Here is a 20516-nt window from a genome sequence, read left to right as displayed (position 1 = left end):
TGAGTCAGTCTGCAGCAGCTTCCATTTCATTTTCATGGAAGCTCACAGGTTTGAGGTGGGAAACAGAGACCCTGTTCTTGTTTATCTCCTCTCTCCCTTCACCTCTTCTTCCTGTTTCCTCTCCTCCTGACATCCCCCTCTCTGCAGCTCGGCCCATATGTCTGAGCCACTCGTGCCTCATGAACAGCTTGGGAGTGAGAAGAGGCTTCAGTCAGTGAAAGTTCAAAAGCAGCCCACTCCCTGTCAAGTGGAAATCCACTGGAGGGATAATCCTTCCTTCTCCATGCCAGCCGAAACAGACAGAACGACAGAGGAGAAGACTAGCTGAAGACAGAGAGGGGGGGTATTAGGCATCCAACAGACAGGAAGAGAACCAACAATAAGGCAGCTCAGAGGCAGCCGGTGACACCTTCTCTGTGGTGGGTGTAACACGGCAGGTATGAGGAAGATTCTGCATCGAACATAAACTGATCCTTTCGAGTGCTGACAAACACTCGCCTCTCTGCAGTCCTTCACCTCTCTTAGAAATATCAAATTAAAAACACGGAGGCAGTTTTTTACATGACCGTGAAATGTGTTGTGACACTCCGGGTCAACAACATCACCTTTAAGAGGCTCTGTGGAGTATTGTGTTAAAAAATTGTTTGCATCCTTGACGTGAAACGAACGTTTTACATTCATGTTTCCTCTTTCTTAAACATCTGCAAAGCTGACTTTTAAGATCTGTCCTGATTTACATCCATTCGTACTTACCTTTGGCCTTCGTCTTCCACGTCTTTGTGTAGTCAATGTGTGTCTGCATGTTACTGCCACCAACTATCAGTTAGTGGAACAGCAAGAAGCCTCAGCTTGGAATCAAGCGGCAACCTCCAGCTAATGTGGAAGTGAAAAATCCTGCAGTGCATCGAGTGTCCACTAGAGGCTGGCTGCAGAGGCACAGGAAGTCACATACACACCACATTCAAAAAAGCATAAACTAACATGTTTAAAGCGTGGTTCAAAAAACAATATTGGTCTGATTAGTTATTGTCCACATGTTCACACACTTTTAATAAATGTGCCTGATTACAGCAATCAGCGCCTCATGCGCTGGTCCCTGTTGATCCGAGATTTTAGTTTCAGGAAATTCTTTATAAGAAGCCGAAAATGTCCAGCTGATGCTCTCTCCAGGTCTTCAAATCAAACATTTTAAGAGACTGTTTGATATTTTTATATGGGGGGGGGGAGGTGTTAGGACCCTGAGTCACATACAGTACATGTGTTTCCGGCAGTGGGTGTGTCTGTGTGAGGCTGTCAGTGGGCGGGGTCATGTGTTTTAGGTGAGTCAGGTGGTGATGCAGAGGCTGCTGCTGAATGGAGAGAGGAAGGAGATGATCGAGACCGGCTCGGTGAAGCTGGAGCCTGGTTTAAAAGTCCTGCCCTCCCCTTCTCTTTCCACTACCAACCCAGCCAGCTGCTCGTCAAACGTCTGTGAAATTGTTGCAAAATAAGAAACTGTAAATTTGCATTACTGCAGGATGAAGAGAGAGAAGCCCTTTTTTTGGTTAAATCCTTTATCCTGTTTTTGTCGTTAGGAGAATAAAGTTTGGTCTTTTATTTCAATTCCTATTGACAGGTCAGATTAAAGGAGTTGCCTCAGACCTTGTTGTTTATTGTTATTCTCTGCTTTATTAAATAAATTGCTGGTTGTTCTTGGGAGGGAGAACTCGTATCTTGGTTCCCCTATACCGGGAACATATCAAAGGATCAGAGTTATTCACAATAAGGCGTGTAGCTGACATGATTGACAGGTGGGCGCCGTGTAACGGTTTGTCAGGAGGCTTAAAACCGGCCTCAGCTCTCAGCCTGTCGTTAGCTTGACTCAATAGCCTGAGACAGCATTGCATGGCGGCTGCTGCCGACGAGCCTTATCAGCCCCCTGCATCATACATGAATAAAATAAAGAATCCAATTTAACTGTTCTGCACAATATAAAATAATATTGGCATACTGCACAGTCAATGACACGTAGGGTTCACATATGACTGAGGAGGGAGTTGACAGAAAACACTGAGCTGAGGGGGGAGGGGGTGTATGCTCTTATCTATGGTTTTTAATTATAAATGTAGATTACAATAAAAAGAAAAGCTAAGCCAAGTTTAAACCACAGGAAGGATTAGTTAAAACTCTGAAGCAGGAAATAGTTAAATTGTTGTCACTATTAATAGTTATGACTTGATTTGAGATAGCCCTGTATTTCACTTATTTTATTTAATTCTTCATTTTATTGGAATTTATCTCATGATATATCTACTGATATATCTTATTGAAACTCAGGAGTGTGGCTGAAAGCAAAGCGCCTTGTGTGTTTGTCTGTACATGTAATATGAATAAAAAGTTCTTTTAAAGAAAGCTTTTTTGTGGTTAATCAGCTGGTTAGGGTTGGTCTTGTTGTTCTGACAGGAGGAGGGGGAAGCATAGACTGTAAGGGGGAAGTCGAGGCCTCAATCACCTACTACTCATTCAGGTGTTACACCAGGAAATGTGTTCACCTGCTGCCCACAGTGACAGAAAGCTCGCTTTCATCCATTGTTCAATTTACTTTACTGAAATGTGTCTACACAGCAGTAATGGACACGAAACGTTTATTAAGTATAAACTGCACGTACTTTGTCATCACAGAAACATACTATTCAACACTTCAGCGGTGCACTTCTTGGCAGGGATGCACTTCTTGGCATAACACCTGTTGGCAGTGTGTTTAGCTAATTGCTAACACGGTGGAGACTCTAAACAGGAGGGTTATGAGCACGATGAAGAGGATGGTGATGAAGAGGACTGTCTGAACGAGCTGCACCAATCCTGTAAGTTATCTTCCTGAGCTCAAATTAACCTACTCATGTCGTGTTTTTGCGCTAACGCTAGCCGCGGCTACAAGGCCGTTAGCGAGCCGGGATTTTGTTTCCATAGCAACCGAAGATGACTCGGCTTTAAACCGGCTTTAAACCGGCTTTTCTCTGATACATGTCAAATCCTCAAACGCTGCTGTGGTGGTTTTGATTCTGTTATCAGTAAGTTATGATTGTTACAATCTATGGTCACATAAGATTACTGTAATTTAACTTTCCTTTTATTTTATGTGATAATAATAATACATTTTATTTATAGGCGCCATTCATGACACTCAAGGTCAATTTATAAAATAAGATAATCCTTTATTCATCTCACGAGCGGAGACATTTACAGTATTACAGCAGCAAAGCATGATAGCAGAAGAAAATCACACAGTGCAAAAAAATTAAAATAGATAAAAATATATGTGTAGAAAAAAACCTGCATCAAAAACAGTAGTCAAGGGCTACTAGCTATAGAAGAATAAAGACAACACAAAAAACACAAACACAATCAACTACATAAAAACAAAGCATGTCATATCAAATGGTAACTTTTCTGTTAGGTGTTAAACAAACAGAAGTCTTCTGTTGTCTAATGGTAGCTAACAGCTTGTATAAATCATTTTAATCCTTTTAAATGCTAATTTACACGAAGCAGTGATGTGATAGCAGCTTTTCAGATTCCTCTCAATTATACAATTTACAATCTGAAGACAATTTTCATCCTTTAAAACCTGCTGTGTGTTTCCTTCACCTTTGTTTTACAAACACTTTTCAGTTTCCTTCACTGGTAGAAGAACACACAAGATCTTACACATCCTGTGTGTGTGTGTGTGTGTGTGTGTGTGTGTGTGTGTGTGTGTGTGTGTGTGTGTGTGTGTGTGTGTGTGTGTGTGTGTGTGTGTGTGTGTGTGTGTGTTTTCACAGCCAGGGCCCAGTCCCGCAGGAGTGCTGCTTCATCAAGTCTGGTAGTGGGAAGCAAAGGGCATCATCATTAGATTAGTCTCTGATCACTCTCCCTGAGTAATTATCCTCCTGCCCAGGCTCCTGCAGCATGCAGACTTAATTGATTTAATAGTCTCTGTCTCACTCCTCTTTTCCTCTCTGAGCTCTTGGAGCAAGCATCATCCCATCAGACTTTAGGGTTCAATTTAAGAGTCAAAAAGGGGAACGAGCCCTGCACTCAAAACGGACTCAACGATAAAAGCTGCCATTATTTACCAATATGTTACTCTGTAAAGCAGCATCAAATTAAACAACAGAACATATGCAAGTGTTTGGTACAGTGGCCCTGAAGGTCAACGGTGCAAATATGTCATGATTGGAGAAAAAAAATTCACATGCAAAAATATTGCTTTAAATTCAATTCAAATATATTTAACAGTCCCTGAAAATGTAATATGTTTTTTGAAACATTTTTGTGTTTCATAAAATACTTTTGCATGTTGTGTTGTGTTTTTTTAAAAAATATTTGCACAGTTAACCTTCAGGGCCACCGTAGTTAAACTTTCTTAAAGGTAATAACAATGGAGTGGTGCCCAATAGGATCTGTTGATATTGTCAGTGTTGTAATCTGTATGTTTTAAGTGTAATGAGTAAAAGTTACAGTTCTGCTCTATGATGAATTCTGTGCAGGGCCGAGGGCGTGGAAACATGATGTTTGAGATGTGCACGGCGGAGATGTGAAGAGAAGATCAGTGGAGGTCAGTCTGGTTCTCCTCTTGATGTATTTGTTTGTCTTCCTCAAACCTTTTCTCTCAGGCTGTTTTTCTAATGATTTAATAATGACATGAGGTCTCATCTTCCCCTGATGCATCGAGCAGGCATCAGCAGCAGAGTGTACGAGTGAAACCTCTATGTGCATAGAAACAGTGCAAGCTGTACCTACAGTAACCTTTGTGTGTGTGCTCAGCCCACACACAGTCCTGCATCCTCTCTGCATGCTGTCAGACTGTGATGCCTGGGCTATTTGATTATCTTTGGCATATTGATTTGGCTTGTTTAAAGATCGACTCTGACATGAGCAGCAGAAGCAGATGCAGGGCTAAGTGGTATCAGCAGCCATGAATATCATATGGCTGGGGGCTAATGTTTGACCTTATTGCTGCTTAATGAACCGCTAAGAGACAATCAGTGCCATTTGCCCACCTCTCTGCATTCAGAAAGAATCCTGAGCTCGCTGCCGGCACTCAGCGCTGCAAACTTACTCCGATGTTACTGGACGGAAGGTCAGAGTGCTTCTCTGGAAACTGAACCCCCTGCAGAGCAGCCGCAGTGACTTCACCAGCTGATGTAATTAAATGTACGGCATAAGCAAAAACAAGCATGAACACATGGGCATGCGCACACTCACCCAGACGGCCTTTTTCGACAAGCACTTGTTCAGCGAGATGAGATAATGAGGCCACGGTGCAATTACAGAAATCAGATAGGCAGGTTTGGGCAGATTTAGCCCCGCGTGCTGCATGCTTGCTAACATGACATGCTAATTGGCTGCATCTCCAGGACACACAGAGACGACAGCATCCTGAGGGAGCAGATTGAGACACTCTCTGAAGGTTTGGACGCATAAACAGGCAGCAGTAACCTCCACATCAGTCCTTTTATGACTAAGGACAAAATGGGTGCTGGCAGGCAATGCTTAATTGGAAAATTAATGGGCCATGGGATTTTTTGTACCACTTAAGACAGTTTGCAGCACCAGTGTGGTTACCTCCATCGTGCCCTCTCCCCCTGCCTGCGTTTTACGATGCCTCGGATGGCCGAGGATGCAGAGACCTTGCATACACTGCAGTAAATTCACAGCTAATTTGATTAAATACTGCTGCGTCCTTGTTGCTGGTCAGACACATCGGTGCCCATGCACATCCTGGATGGAGCTGTGCATGCTGATCAGAGCTCATGCTGTCCCCTCTGTCCGGATCAGAGACCAGTTATCCTAACAGAAAGTATGGCTCCTTGTCACAGGGGATGAATACTGAAACATAAGAACTCCAGTCTAGAAAATGTTCCATACATTGCTCATAAAACAAAGAATATTGCTGGCCAGTCAGCACTGTGGCATTTTTGTGTTATATTCAGTTGTTCTGGTTTCTTAGGGAAAGTACCAACCTGTTGAGACGGCAGTATAAAAGCATCCTGGCCTTTAACAACAGGCCTGTTCTCTGCAGTTAACTTTCCTGTAATGTTGTCCAACACTGAGAATAACAACCGGAGCCTGTGAGGGTCAAAAACCATGAACTCTTCCTAACAGCCTGTTAGATCGCACATGAACTCTCGTAGACGGACGAACAACAAGGATGAAGATGTCTGATAATAATATCTACATCAGTGGTTTAAATGTTGAGCTTTGTCAACACTTTTTTGGCTCACTGCAAGCACTTTATTGATGAATCTCTGAGTGCCACACTTCAGTCTGTCCACCTTCAAAATAAAAGCACCACATGTCGTATTGTTAGCGAAGGAAAACTGAACTTCACAGAGCAGAGAATCATGTATTTATACCGGCTGCGGTGTGGACAGTGAGCGTGCACGGTGTTAGAGGACACACTTCAGTGGCTCAGGCTCCTTTGTACCCAAATATGTCCTTGTAACTGTGACTTCCTGTTTGACGGCTGCAGGCTAAAAAAATCTTCTGAAACTTGAAAAGTTTTTATTCCCATCAATCTTTGCAAAGAGAAATTGGTGGCTGTTTGAACCCGGGAGGTAATTACATTTGCAGACCCAGAGCTTGAGGAAAAACATATTTTTCTTTTTGTTCAGAAATAGTATCTGACTTATTGTGGCCCTGAATGCTGCCATGGTTAAGAGCAGGAATATGAGGTGCCTGCAGGTGTAATTACACACTTCGACAAGCCGACACCGTGAGTGCTAAATTATGTAGCATTTGCCCCTTTCAAACAACATACAGCGGGGGCTAGGAGTTGGACTCTGCTGAAACAACTTTTATTTTTAACTGTGCAAACAAATGGAAATGTTCACAGCCATGTCAAAATGTCCGGGTCAAAAGGGTTCCCTGAATAAATCTCATTTGAAGGCACTAACACGGCTCGCTTTAGCAGAGCGCTGAGCTGCAGAGATGGGTAGAGGCTGCAGCCCACGCAGCGTGCCAGACTCCTCAAACCTTCTCTTCATGCTGCACACACACACACACACACACACACACACACACACACACACACACACACACACACACACACACACACACATCTTTTCAAAAAGTGAACACACTGTTTATTCGCCAAACTTGAGACATCAAAGAACCGCAAGCATGACACCCGAAAATTGGGTGGTGGGCGAGTGTTCTCTTGTTGCTTTTCTTCTCTTCCCTCCCTGCAGCTTAATGTGTCGTCTTTGGCTGGTTTTATTGTAAGTGGGTGACATGCAGACATGAGTAATATTGGATTGTAAAAGCTTTTTTCTAATTATTTAATCCTGCTTTCTGGGTCAATAAAGCCAATCAGGAGTGTGCACCCCCTCGTGAGATGATGGCTCGCCTGTCAAACGATGCATAATCAAAGCTGAGATTCTGCAGAGGGAGCTCCGAATGGGCCTTGTGCGTCCCGTGGCTTCCTGTAACAATGAGGCTGCTCTGTTACACACTGATCTGTTCACATCACAGTCCTCACCTCTCTTTGTGCTCAACACCAGAGTTTTCTCTTTTGCTTCCTTTGCCTTCACCTTTTCTTTCCCTTTCAGTCAAAACATGTATTTCTTTCCTTCCCTCTGCGTCCTCTTCCTTCTCCTTCGTCCTTCTCTCCTCGCCTGTAGCCTTTTCTTAACTGATTTAAGCCCCGGCCGACTGTTCCACTAAAGACTGAGAATGCATTTTAAACCAGAAACAGTCTTTTAATAGCTCTCGCTCAGTCCCCAGAAAGCAGTGATTCCACCGTCTTCTTCATGTATGTGGTCCCGTATCCATGTGGCGTTTCATCCCGAGCGCCAGCGTTGTCTTCTTATTGTTTTATTGTGAGTGTTTGCAGCAGCAGGTGGTCGCCCAGTGCCAAACGTCTGAGTCCTCCGAGGTGTCGCTCATACAGCGGGCGTTGTCAACAGGCTGTTGTCATGGAGACGGGATGGACGTGCAGCGCTTTTCTTCTCCAGTGCACAAACGCACAGCGCTTTTGTTGTTGACGCTTGCACGGTGTGCTCGCTGTCATTGGCTGCCTGTCACAGGTGTCCTGTCAGAGGCAGCTGAGAACACTCACTACATGTTCGGGAGCTGTAGAATAAAAAATAACCATGTCGACGCCTCCAGATTATTATTTGAACAAACTATCAGCTTTGACATGCCTTGCATTAGGCCACGCCCCCCTGACTCTCTATATGTATATGAAGGGTAAAGTGTGATCAGAGACGGATCATTGTAAGAGCAGCATTATCACCTCTCATGACGGCGCCCTGTGGAGGCCTGTACATGCAGCTCCTGCATTCACATCAGCATTTATAATAATGATGGGAGACAGTCTCACACACACACACACACACACACACACACAGTCACACACACACACACACACACACGGCTGCAGAGGCAGCGGTGGATCTGCTCCCAGGATCCTGTTCATCCTGCAGCTCAGCGTGGACTCAGAGTCCGACCCTCGGCGGCTCCAGATCAGCTGCATTAATAATAATAATAATCCATATTCTGTTTCATCAACTTCAGACTCGTGTTCGCTGAAGTCCTGACGTGTTCCAGGAAGATTGAAAAGCAGACGGACAGACGGCTGCTAATGAGCTGCTGCGGCTCATGCTGGGGGGTCAAACGATCTGAGCAGGAGAGGAAGGGGAGACAGAGGGAAGTAACGTTCACTCCTGCTGCTCCGAGGTCCCACAAGGAAGATCTCTAACCTTTCTCCATCCGCTCCCCCCACACACACGTACACACACACACACACACACACACACACACACACACACACACACACACACTGTCTGCTCATCATACTGAGTGGTAATGGGCCCCCCCTAAAGGGTCAGGAGACCCTCTTTCCTGTCTTCCTTCTTCCTGTTGTTGTTGTGCAGTCGATCTGCATGATGCTCTGCTGCTGCTGCTGTTGTGTGTGTGTGTGTGTGTGTGTGTGTGTGTGTGTGTGTGTGTGTGTGTGTGTGTGTGTGTGTGTGTGTGTGTGTGTGTGTGTGTGTGTGTGTGTGTGTGTGTGTGTGTGTGTGTGTGTGTGTGTGTGTGTGTGTGTGTGTGTGTGTGGAGACCCCGCTGTGCCGCTCTCTCTCGCCTCTGTCATGCATGTGGTTAAACAGGCTGCTTATGTATGTTAATTATGAGATCCCGTCCTGACCAATCACAAACCTGCTCCAGTGGATTACCTAAATAAGGCAAACGATGAAATAAGTGTGAAAGCTTCGACTGAATCCTTGTGAATCCGTGTCCGTGCAGGTCAACTTTTCCTTTCCTGTAGCACCCTTCTTTAAAAACAACCCAGCAAGTTACACGCCAAAACGGATTCTCGCCATTTTCAGCGTGCTGCAGAGTCCACACCTACAGCACACAGTGGCCTCATGTAATCACATTTTCCAAGGGTGTGCATTAAGTAAATGAGGTGCTGTATGAGGTGAGAGAGCCCCGTGAGTCAGGGCCTCTTTAACTATCTTACACGCTGTCACTGCGGGGTCCCCGCGTGCAGAGGAAAGAGTACAGTACCTCTCATTGTGGATCCACTTAGACCCTGATGAGTCTCTCCACTCTGGCTCGGTTCTTGTTGCTGATAACAGATGATTGGGTGAGTATTTGGAGGGAGCAGGAAGGAGGCTTCAGGATGTGAGACTCAAGGTCATTAGTACCCAGGGGTGAAAAGTATGCAGGTCCTCCACTGTCATGCTGTTTGAAGACAGAAATGCAAACGACACAGCCGGAGCCAGATGAACCCAGAACATGCACACGAGCTTCCACATTATTATTCTTCAGGTGAATCACATTGGCGTGTTGAAGCCGACTTATAACATCTTTGAAGGCCAGCATCACTAATCCAAGTGAAGGATGGTCGACATGTGAATCTCTCAGTTTAGACCTTTAATCCACAACATCAGATAAGAAACTGTGATAGCTGTTACTATAAAAGTGTGTTGTGCATGCACTCAGATACCCCCCCCCCCACCATCAAGAGCTGCTCTGTATACAGCTAACAGCAGCTGGACGTGTGCTGCAGATGTGCCCTCTGAGAGGCAGCGATGTGTACGTCTGGTTAATGTCTGCGTGCAGCCGTACTCAGACCTCTGAGGTTAATGATAAGTTGGACTGAAGTAGATCTTGTTGACGGGTCCTCTGTGCGTTACGTCCTCCTGCAGAGAGCGCAGGTGGACCGCCGGCCGGGCAGCAAACTCAACATCCTCATCAGGCACAACAGAGACTTTTCTGTGGCATTTTATTTGCAACAAAAGCCGCTTGATTACCCCTCCTGCACTTTCCATTTCCTGTAATGGAACAATTAGTTGCACCATACGCCGCTTGTTTATCCGCCCACTCACCCCCAAAATGGCGAAGACGGGGGTAATTGTGCACACTCACCTGCAGCCACTTACAGAGCAAGCCGCAGGGACACATGGCTGCTCTCATTATGAGACAAACCCTGTGTTTTTCCTCTCAGCTCTCATGTGAAGTACTTACAGTCAAGTCTCCAACTTCATAGAAGAACAGGAGTTAAAGAAAGAATCAAACCTTTGAGAGAATTGAAGGCAGCTTGTTTTCACCTTGACTCCACTGTTTGTGAAAAGTAGGGTGACCATATTTTGATTTCCAAAAAAGAGGACACTCGGGACGGCCATGAGACACACATTCAGACAGACTTCTCAGAGGTCTATGATCATGATTTATTTTGCCTCAATGGTGTAAATGTAACTTCTGTAATGAAATCAAATGAAATATGTAACTACCTGTAACAAAATAATAACTCTCTTTTCAAATAATGTGAAAATATGAACTCTGTGTTAGAAAATCCAGCTTTTAATATATCTCCCTTTTCAAGGTAACAAGATAAATAATACATTAGAAACAATGCTCACAAAAATACAAACTTAACAAACAAAAATCTACTTTTAATCTTTTTTTTTTTGTTTTATTCATCCTGCTTTTCTTCTTCTGTCTGCACATCCATATTTTGCTGCAGAGCTGATCTTTTTCAGCAGTTTCCAGTTGCTCAACAAATCAGCATATAAGTCTTTGTGAGACGTCTCTTTGCTGTTGCTGTGTAGCTGCTGTTGTGTTTTACACTGTTTCTGTAGTTCATCTGTGAAGCTGCATCACTGCTGCTCCGCTGTCAGCTGTGTTACCTCTGTCTGCTGTTCCCTGTGAACGTGCACGTCGCAGAGCCGCCCACAAAGCAGCCTCTCGAGAATGACGTCACGCCACGTGATAAAGTAGCTACCGTAGTATTTTGCGCCGCTCAATTTAAGTACAAACTTGATGGTTCCATGAAAGACAGTGAACCCCGGACATTTTCATGATTTTATAAAACCCCCCCGGACGCCCCGGACGGGACGTAAAAAGAGGACATGTCCGGGCAAAAGAGGACGTTTGGTCACCCTATGAAAAACAACGCTGCTGTCCAGACGTGGTGCAGGACGCTCTCTTTAATCTAACATCCATCTATCCACACGAATACGTTCACTTCAATACTAAATAAACTAGCAGCTGAAAGCTGCATCATCAGTCAGGCCAGAGGAGAGCTTCCCTACATAACTCTGATTTATAAGCTAACAGCTAGTTATCTGTTAGCGCTGTTTTTGTTTACTGAGACACCAAAAAGAACATTTGCAAAAAACAACAACTTGATGTGCAGTTTGTAACTTAGGAACATTTTGATGGGAGATTCTGATGGTTGAACAACCTCTGCAAAGTTTCCTTTAAAAAAGAACAAGTTTAGATTTGATCACAGGACGTGTCTCTGTCTCACATGTGCGTCTTTATCAGACGCTAAATGGTCAGGAGAGGTCAGGCGTGTTTGAGCATGAAGCCGTGTTCATGTCAGACACAGATATAATCATGCTCCTCGTTCATTCACAAACACACACATGCGGAGCGTCTTCCCTCCCATCGGAGCCACCTGCGTCTGTGTGAGCATCCTGTCATCTCGGTCCACATTCTGATCTGAAAGCGTCTCCCTGGAGGGGGGGGGGGGGGGTGGACATGCACTGATTAATTCATGTCCACACACAAGAATTATTGAAACACATACAATCTGTTAATCTGTCAGAAGAACAGAAACACGTGGTCCTCCGTGGAGCCGGTCTAGCCTGCTCACATAATTCAACCTCGGCGCCCAATTAGCCGACTCGATCAAATAACGAAGGCGGGAATTACAGAGAGAATTCTGCGTCTGTGATTCTCCACTTCTCCGCTGTGTACAGCTGTGGGACTGTACAGCCAGCTAATTATGGGCTTATCCTAATTATTATAGATTTTTGTCTTTTCACAACAGCCACGCCGAGCGCGCACATTTCATGACCCATTGGGAATATGACCAATTAGACAAAAAGGTGAAGTCAATCCAAGTTTAACAAAGACATGCATAGTTACATTCTGACAAGTGCTGGAACACTTTTTCTTCTTGCAGAGTTTATTAGCGGCCCCCTGCAGCGTGTGGCAGTTTGAGACTCAGTAGAGAATGGTGCATAGAGAAGCCAGGTGTGTTCTGCAGGAGCTGGAATGACATCAGTTTAATCAGCTCCTGCCATTTAAAAAGCCCTACCAGGAGGCAAAACCATAAAAAGCAGCGGGGTGTTTGAGTCACTTGTGCAGAGCTGGAAACTTTTATTTGACACAAGTTAATTAGACGTGTTGGAGTCTTTCATCGAGGCCACCTTTCTCTGCGGAGGTTCCATAACTCCGTGCAGAAGAATGGCGAGACACAGGCGTTTTGGCACCGGTGTCAATCAATGACACCGCTCTGTGTTAACTTACTCCTTTTGTTGCACATTTTTATTCAGCCGCCTTCATTCTTGTAAGGGAGCAGAGAAAGGTTTCCCAAACTAATTGGATCAACGATTAAGTGGGAGGCATCCCGCCCCAGCGAGCAGAGACAATGGCAGAAGAAAGGGTCAGCGCAGGCGCCGGCTGAAAACTGACACTTGAATTAGATAATGAAGAATGGAGGGCAGGAGAAAGGCTGAGAGGCCTATCGGTGTGAGGTCCAGACTTTAACTCGCCCCGTGTGGCCACAGAGACGCTTTTGATTGACTGATGTTGCCAGGCAATATCGATTTGCAAAGAGAATCTGAACGTGGGGACGTTCCCTGCTCCGTTTGATTCTGTTAACCAGTGAGGAATAGTTCTCGTCCGTTCTGACTCCAGTTTCAAATTGGAAAGGTGAGCCAGCTCACCGGCATGACGATCTTTGTTTTGTCTCTGGATGAGTCGTAGGATGAGGGCGTTTTCACATCCTTCCCTTCGTCTGTGTTAATAACTGTACACTGGTGCATGCACACTGTCCCGTACAGCAGGAGGCCGTGTGCACATCGCTGCTTTAAACATCCTCCAAAAAGCAGCAAAAACAGCTGTCAGACTGAGTCCTGCTCAGCGTGCATGTTTGCTTCTTCCACGTGTGGCGTGCAGCTCAGAGGACGAAGCGGCCCCGTGCTGCAGGAGACGTTCAGAGAGGCGTCGTGTCGCCGTCCTCGTCCCTCGTTGAAGCACAGTTGAGTTCACATGGAGACGCTTTCAAAGAGCAGATGTCGTCCTCGCCTTCCTCCCTCGCTGCTCAGATGGAGGTCGGAGCACGCCGTGCATCCTCCCAGAGAACACCTCTTCAAGTGGACCCGGGTTCCATACCCGAGGACAGTAAGTTTGTGTTCACACTGCTCAAACGAACCAGACTCTGAGGTCAAGTGTACCTGGATCCGGGTCCGTAGTTTGAACCCACCCACCCTTGATACTGAGCTGTCTTGTCTGGGTCAGAGGACTTTTATAACATAAATATATTATTTAGGAATAAATAAAAACCTTCATGTAGTGGCCACTAGAGGAACTGCGGTTTTTGACTCTTTTGCATTGACTCAAGCTTGCTGCTTGCTAGGGTGGCAGTAGATCAGTATGCAGGAGGGTTGCTGGTTCAAGTCCCGATGTGGACCAAAATATGGAATTTGGTCTTGCAGCTGTAGAGGTGCCAAGATTACCTCTGCTGAGGTGCACCTGAGCAAGGCACCGACTACCAGCTCAGGTGTGTGTGTGTGTGCGTGTGTGCGTGTGTGTGTGTGTGTGTGTGTGTGTGTGCGCGCGTGTGTGTGTGCGTGTGTGCGCGCGTGTGTGTGTGCGTGTGTGCGCATGTGTGTGTGTGTGTGTGTGTGCGCATGTGTGCGTGTGTGTCAGCCGGCACAGTGCGCATTCATTTCTATTCAGAGTGTGAACGTAAACACTGTTGTGTTCCTGTTCCTGTAAGTCTTTGGTCCTCTTGGTGGTCTCTCTGAAACAAAGGCAGCTCTTGCAGTGAGGTGATATATCTGAGCCGGGAGGTAAACCAGCAAGCAAAGCCTCTGCTGTCTCTTTCACACACAAACGCACAAAACCTGACCGAGTCAAAACAGAAGAGCGGGATTTCCACTGCTCTACCTACTGAAAAGAAAGTTTGAAAAGCTTAGAATCTACTTCCCAGCGGGGTGCAGAGGACGTGGACGTGTGTGTGTGTGGGGGGGGGGGGGGGGTAATAACTGGAAGCAGGTGCAGGGATGAGGAGGGGGAGTGAAAGTAGCTGGATGTGGAGCGGGGATGTGCAGAGGTTTTACTGATGAAGTTTCAGCTCTCTCCACTTCCTAATCCCCAAAGGTCCAACTGGAATACCTCCACCATGACGCAATGTGGGATTGTGTGTGTGTGTGTGTGTGTGTGTGTGTGTGTGTGTGTGTGTGTGTGTGTGTGTGTGTGTGTGTGTGTGTGTGTGTGTGTGTGTGTGTGTGTGTGTGTGTGTGTGTGTGTGTGTGTGTGTGTGTGTGTGTGTGTGTGTGTGTGTGTGTGTGTGTGTGTGTGTGTGTAGTGGAAGAAGGCTCACATGCAAACATATGGAGGGGATTGTATAGCTCGGCGAGGGGACCATTCAGACAATAAAAAGGGTTTGTGTAAAGGCTGGTGGAGTGTGTGTGAGGGTCCTCCAGGAGTGTGTGAGAGTGTGAGAGTGTACTTGAAATGAAGTGTGTGAACACATGCAACTCACACACAAACACATTTGTAGGTGTGTGTGTGTGTGTGTGTGTGTGTGTGTTCACTGAGCAGTAAAGCAGAGAAAGGAAGAGGGATTGTGAGTGGGGGAGTCAAATGACAAAAAGATTTCCTCCTGTCTGATATAAACATTAATTTAAGGCTCTGGAGGGGAGAGACAGTCGGGGAGCTTTAAGACAAACGGCTCCGTGACTTATACGTCTGTGTGGGAGGAAAGTCTCTCTCTGCCTTTGGAAGCCTTCATATGAGGAGTGCAGGGACAACATCAGTGTAATTATATTACAGAATTCATTTAAAGGAGTAATACGTACCTCTGACCCCTAGTGTTTAAAATGGACACTGTAGCTTCAGTGTTTAGCCAGCTCTGCATGTGGTGGCTACTGTAGCTTCAGTGTTTAGCCAGCTCTGCATGTGGTGGACACTGTAGCTTCAGTGTTTAGCCAGCTCTGCATGTGGTGGACACTGTAGCTTCAGTGTTTAGCCAGCTCTGCATGTGGAGGACACTGTAGCTTCAGTGTTTAGCCAGCTCAGCATGTGGTGAACACTGTAGCTTCAGTGTTTAGCCAGCTCTGCATGTGGTGGACACTGTAGCTTCAGTGTTTAGCCAGCTCTGCATGTGGTGGACACTGTAGCTTCAGTGTTTAGCCAGCTCTGCATGTGGAGGACACTGTAGCTTCAGTGTTTAGCCAGCTCAGCATGTGGTGAACACTGTAGCTTCAGTGTTTAGCCAGCTCTGCATGTGGTGGACACTGTAGCTTCAGTGTTTAGCCAGCTCTGCATGTGGTGGACACTGTAGCTTCAGTGTTTAGCCAGCTCTGCATGTAGAGACACTGTAGCTTCAGTGTTTAGCCAGCTCTGCATGGGTCTGTAAAGCTTCCTGCGTTCTAACCTCTCTCCATGTTTCATCTCCAACATTGATCCTAGTTTGAGCAGCTTTCTGCTGCTGGAGCTTATTAGAAACATGCAGAGGCTTTTTAGCTCGGGTACAATCACTTCTATCTGAAGCAGTTCCACTGCCCGCTTCCATCGCTGCAACACCTGTTCACCTGATAACTGCTCTCATATCTGGCAAACCCAGGGGCGTCCAAAACGGCCTTCAAAGCCCCGCCTACCTTCTCTGGTCCAAACAAATCCAGAGCATTCAGGAGCAGAATCTAAAGTTAGAAGGAGGACATACTGGCTGCTGCATTGTTGTCAGAGAAGCTTCAACACAGCAGGTTTCCTTCATGATCACACAGGAAGAGAGCAGCTCTCTGATTGGCTGACTGATCACAGAGGAAGAGAGCAGCTCTCTGATTGGCTGATTGATCACAGAGGAAGATTGTTGTCTCTGATTGTTTTTATTTTTAATTTAATATCTTTACTGTGTTGTATGACTGCACTCAGGATATGAAGTTAAAGATGTATAGAGACTTTCTGTATCAGCTGGTTTATCTTTGTTGGTCGTTGATGCTGCGGTCCTTTGATGAATGTCCGCCTCACCTTTTCTTACGATTGTTCCCCGTCTCTCGTCAGCGGTTTGACGAGTTCAAGCAGAAAGCCAAGAAAATGATCTCCAAATAAATTCTTGTTTATTGATGCAATCATTGAAATCTGCTCCTCCGGCGAGGTTCACTGTCCACCGTGTCGCTGAAGAGTCCCGAGGTGGCTCCAAAGTCCACCCTCACTCCCCTCTCGTCACGTCCAGCAGCTTGGTCTTTGGCCCAAGGCTTCCTGAACTCTGTCCTCCTCTGAGTGCTCCACAGAGCGCTGAATGTTCTGCACTGATGTTGAAGATGTTCTCTCCTCAGACCCAGCCTGTCTCAGAGACGTTAAAGCAGTAAACAGCTGTGTGTTGTGTACACTGTATTGTGTGTGTTTGTGTGGTGGCGGTGCAGATGCAGGTCAGGCCTGTAGTGCGATGACGGACATTAGCTCCCCTGCTCACCCTCGTCTCATCCCTCTGAGGCCCCGTCCTCCTCTGGGCTCCTCTGTCCCTGCTATCTGGTTTCAGACCGCTGTTTTGTCTCTGTGTCTGAGGAGCTGTCCTCCACATCTCCTCCGGGCCTGCGTGTCCAATGGAGCGGCGAGCTGGTCCCCGGCGCTCCGGGGGTTGTTTCAGATGGAGAGGCTGTCGTCTTGTGTGTTCAGTGAAAGGAGCAGGGCCTGGGGGGGGGTGGATCTCCTGGGCCTCCTCCTTAATAAATCCCCTCTTCTTTTCTTCCTCCCCCTCCTTCCCTGTTTTCTTCAGACTTGGAATGTGCTCACAGGCTGCAGGAACTCCAGGTGGCTGACGGGGGGCGCTACTAATACCAGCACTCTGTTTCTTTCTCAAGTCGCCTTTCTTACTCACTCTTCTTTTTTTGGGGTCTAAAGGGTGAGAATCTGCAGAAAGCATCTCAGGCTGTGCAGGATTTATTCCCACTCAGGCCTTGTTCCTGCTGCACGTTTGTAAGACGGTGCAGGTTGAAGCCCCCCCCCCTCCCTCCCCCCCCCTTCTTAAGAGGCTCTCCAGCAGTGCCTCAGCTCTTTGAAAAGATGGAGCCTCTGAGACAGAGAGAGAGGCAAACAGAGAGACGGGGTGGGATGGAAAAGCTCAGCGCTCGTTGTTGAGGCGTTCGCCCTGAAGAACGTTGTGGGAGCAGCAAATTAATGTCATCAGACAGCCTTGTGACAGGAAACCCCATTATGTGACAGCAGCACAAAGCCTGTGGGACAGGGTTTCAGAGGCGTGGAAAAAGGAGTTACATATATATATAAAAAAACAACCCCCACGTTTACCAATTCTGTAAACACCTCCTCGGAGAAGGAGGCCTCCTGTGGCACTTTGGGTAACCCACGTAATCCGGGATTTTAAAAGCAGCTCTGACACCTTCTGTTTTCACTGTCTTTTAAAAGATGGGCTAAAATGAGACTTTAACAGTTTACTGTTTGAATTCAAGCTTTCTAATTACCTTCTCTGAATTATACACTTTACTTCTGTTTCAGCTGTTTGTGTCCTCAGTCTGGAGACAGTGGGCGAGTCAGAGACAGAGAGAGAGACATGCAGGAAAGGAGGTCAGATTCAAACCTGCGCTGCCTGATCCTTAGGGCTCTGTACATGGTGCGTGCACACTAACCACTAGGCCACAGGTCAAAGATAGATCAGTGTGTTCAGAGACTCGTCCATGAGCTGAGTAAAGTTTGACACGGGTCAAAGCTCAACGCTTCGATCATGATGTGAATATTAACGCTCCTCCATCTCCGCTAAGTAAAACAAGCTAACGAGCTAACGAGCTAACAGGCTCTGCTGAGTGTGCACAGCGTGTCCGTGCCTCGTAGAGCCCCCCCGTCTCTCCTGTTCCTCCTCCGTCTCCTCGAGCGACAGGGAGTCTGGGTCAAACCTTGGAGCGGCGTCGCTCACAGACGGTTCGGACCCTCCAGGGTGAAACACGTTACATGCTGTCGGACCGGATGTCAGAAAAATCCAGTCTGAGCAGCGAAACGGAAGGAAGGAATCCATCATAATGAAAACATTATCATCCTGAAGACACGTCAGCTTTTTATCCACCTTCACAAACAAACGGTCTACAAATATATCCAGAGACAGTTCAACTCCAGGCTCCTTCTGAATATCTGATATCACTGATATGTGCTGGCTGCAGGCCGCTCCCCCCTCGAGGCTAATCGATCAACAGATAATAGGCGATGTGTTAAGAGACTGACGGTCTTTAAGAGCTGCTCGTACACACTGAAGAATGTGAGACACGATCCTCCGTCTCTCCTCAGCACGTGCAGCTGACCGTGGCTCTGACATTCTTTAAGCTTTCAATCTGCAAAACCACAGACTGACCATCAGAGCAAAAACAGTGAAGAGTGGATCCACTTTTACAGACTTAAACATCACAAGGTTAACCATTAAATGTTTGAAATCCATAAATCAGATAAATCAGGCTGGAACGCCACCTCTGTTTGGCGTTCACTGGAAACCGTCTGATCACACGGATGAATTTCTGACATGTTAGATATTTTTGTTGCACAACTGCACACACACTCACACCGTGAGAGCAGAGCCACGAGCCGATTCCCCCCTCTCTCTCTCTCTCTCTCTCTCTCTCTCCCCCCCCCGCCAATTCTAAAATCACCATGGCAACAGCAGCAGCCCCTCCCTTCATAAAAGAAACGTCAGAGATGTTTGCGGAGCTCCAGGTGAACTTGTGTTTGCAGCATCATGGCCGACTGCTCGTGTTAGTGATAAAAACAAAGAAGGATTGCGAGTGTGCGTCTCCGGAGCAAAGAGCATCTGAACATGTACAGTGACATCATTGTTGGCGGTGAGCGTGACCCCCACGCCTCTCCCCGGTCCGTCCAGAGACTCCGCCTCCCCGAGCCAAACGGTGTGCGGGGTCCTGGCTACAATAACAATCCCCTCACCCTCACACACTTCATCCTGATGTGGCTTTTCCCTTAAACACGGCCCCAGACGACAGCTCTGCAGATGGCCCGGCCCCACATCTCGTTTATTGGGATGACGGCGCCGGCCTCGATGCGTTTCCTCCAAAGCAACGCTGACATTTCAAGTTTGGTTTTGCAAATTGTCTGGACAAGGAAAACAAAGCGGAGAAATCAGCTGATTGTCTCGTGTGTGAGAGGCCGTCCAGGCCGGTGCTGATGAAGGTGGACTGTTTGTTGGTGGAGAGCAGGAGCACAGAGGGTCCTTCAGGAGGATTAAAACCTGCTGTTTTCTCCGGCTACTGTCTGAAACATCCAGGAGAATGCTTTCCAGAGATAAATGTGAGCTCTTTAGAAATCTTTCCTGCCTTTCTTTTGATGCCTTTCAGGCCGCCTCTGTTGTTGAGACATTTGAGTCTGGTTTTAGCTTAACAGGCGGCGTGCATCTGATAGCAGGCACGAGCTGCAGAAAGGATGGGTGCTTCTTTTCACTCCCTGCAGGATTAGGAGACAGTTTACTGATAAGATTGCCAAAGACATCGGCGTGGTAATCCTGTCTTCTGGTAGACTCTGGATCTTTGATCCCTCTCTAAATTCATATGCATGAATGTATAGAAAGAGTTTGAGATAACGAGACTGCAATACCCTGAAAGACAGATTTCCATATAGCGCATTAGCTTTAATCATGCCTGTATTGATTAGTCCCAAAACATGAAACATACAGTGGATATGCCTCATTCACCAACGTTCAAAGATTGCCATGAAATATGGAAGTTCAATTAAAAGATGAGCGTAGGCAGGGCTGCTTTAATGACTGCGTTTGTTTGATGGCAACTTTGTAGCGGCTGCAGGATCAACTTTCATATGTCAATCTTTAACCCCGTCTGTCTCACTCTTTACAGGTCTCACCGTCTGTCTGAGCAACACTCCACTTCTGAGAGGCTCGGCTTGCTGTGCATCAAAGTGAGGACCTGCAGCATCTTCCTGCAGAACAGAGAGAAAGCTTGTGTGTAGTGATCCCTGCAGAGCTGTTAAAGGCTACATACAGAACGTCACGCATGCAGGCAGAAACA

The 20516-nt window shown here is 46.5% G+C and overlaps 1 long non-coding RNA gene across 2 annotated transcripts; it reads left to right on the top strand.

Annotated features, from left to right (window-relative positions):
- Positions 1–2572: 2572 nt before the first annotated feature.
- LOC306834417 lies at positions 2573–20484 on the top strand. 2 transcript variants are annotated; one of them, XR_013780490.1, is made up of 3 exons: positions 2573–2843; positions 4509–4576; positions 20346–20484. It is a non-coding gene; the product is annotated as an uncharacterized lncRNA (long non-coding RNA). The 2 variants fall into 2 exon arrangements; XR_013780491.1 differs by lacking the exon at positions 20346–20484 and adding an exon at positions 18001–18072.
- Positions 20485–20516: the final 32 nt, after the last annotated feature.

This window comes from Symphodus melops (assembly GCF_947650265.1).
Source record: "Symphodus melops genome assembly, chromosome: 13".
Taxonomy (NCBI): Eukaryota; Metazoa; Chordata; class Actinopteri; order Labriformes; family Labridae; genus Symphodus; species Symphodus melops.
Note: the sequence above shows the minus strand (reverse complement) of the source record. Positions and strands in the feature narration are given on the sequence as shown.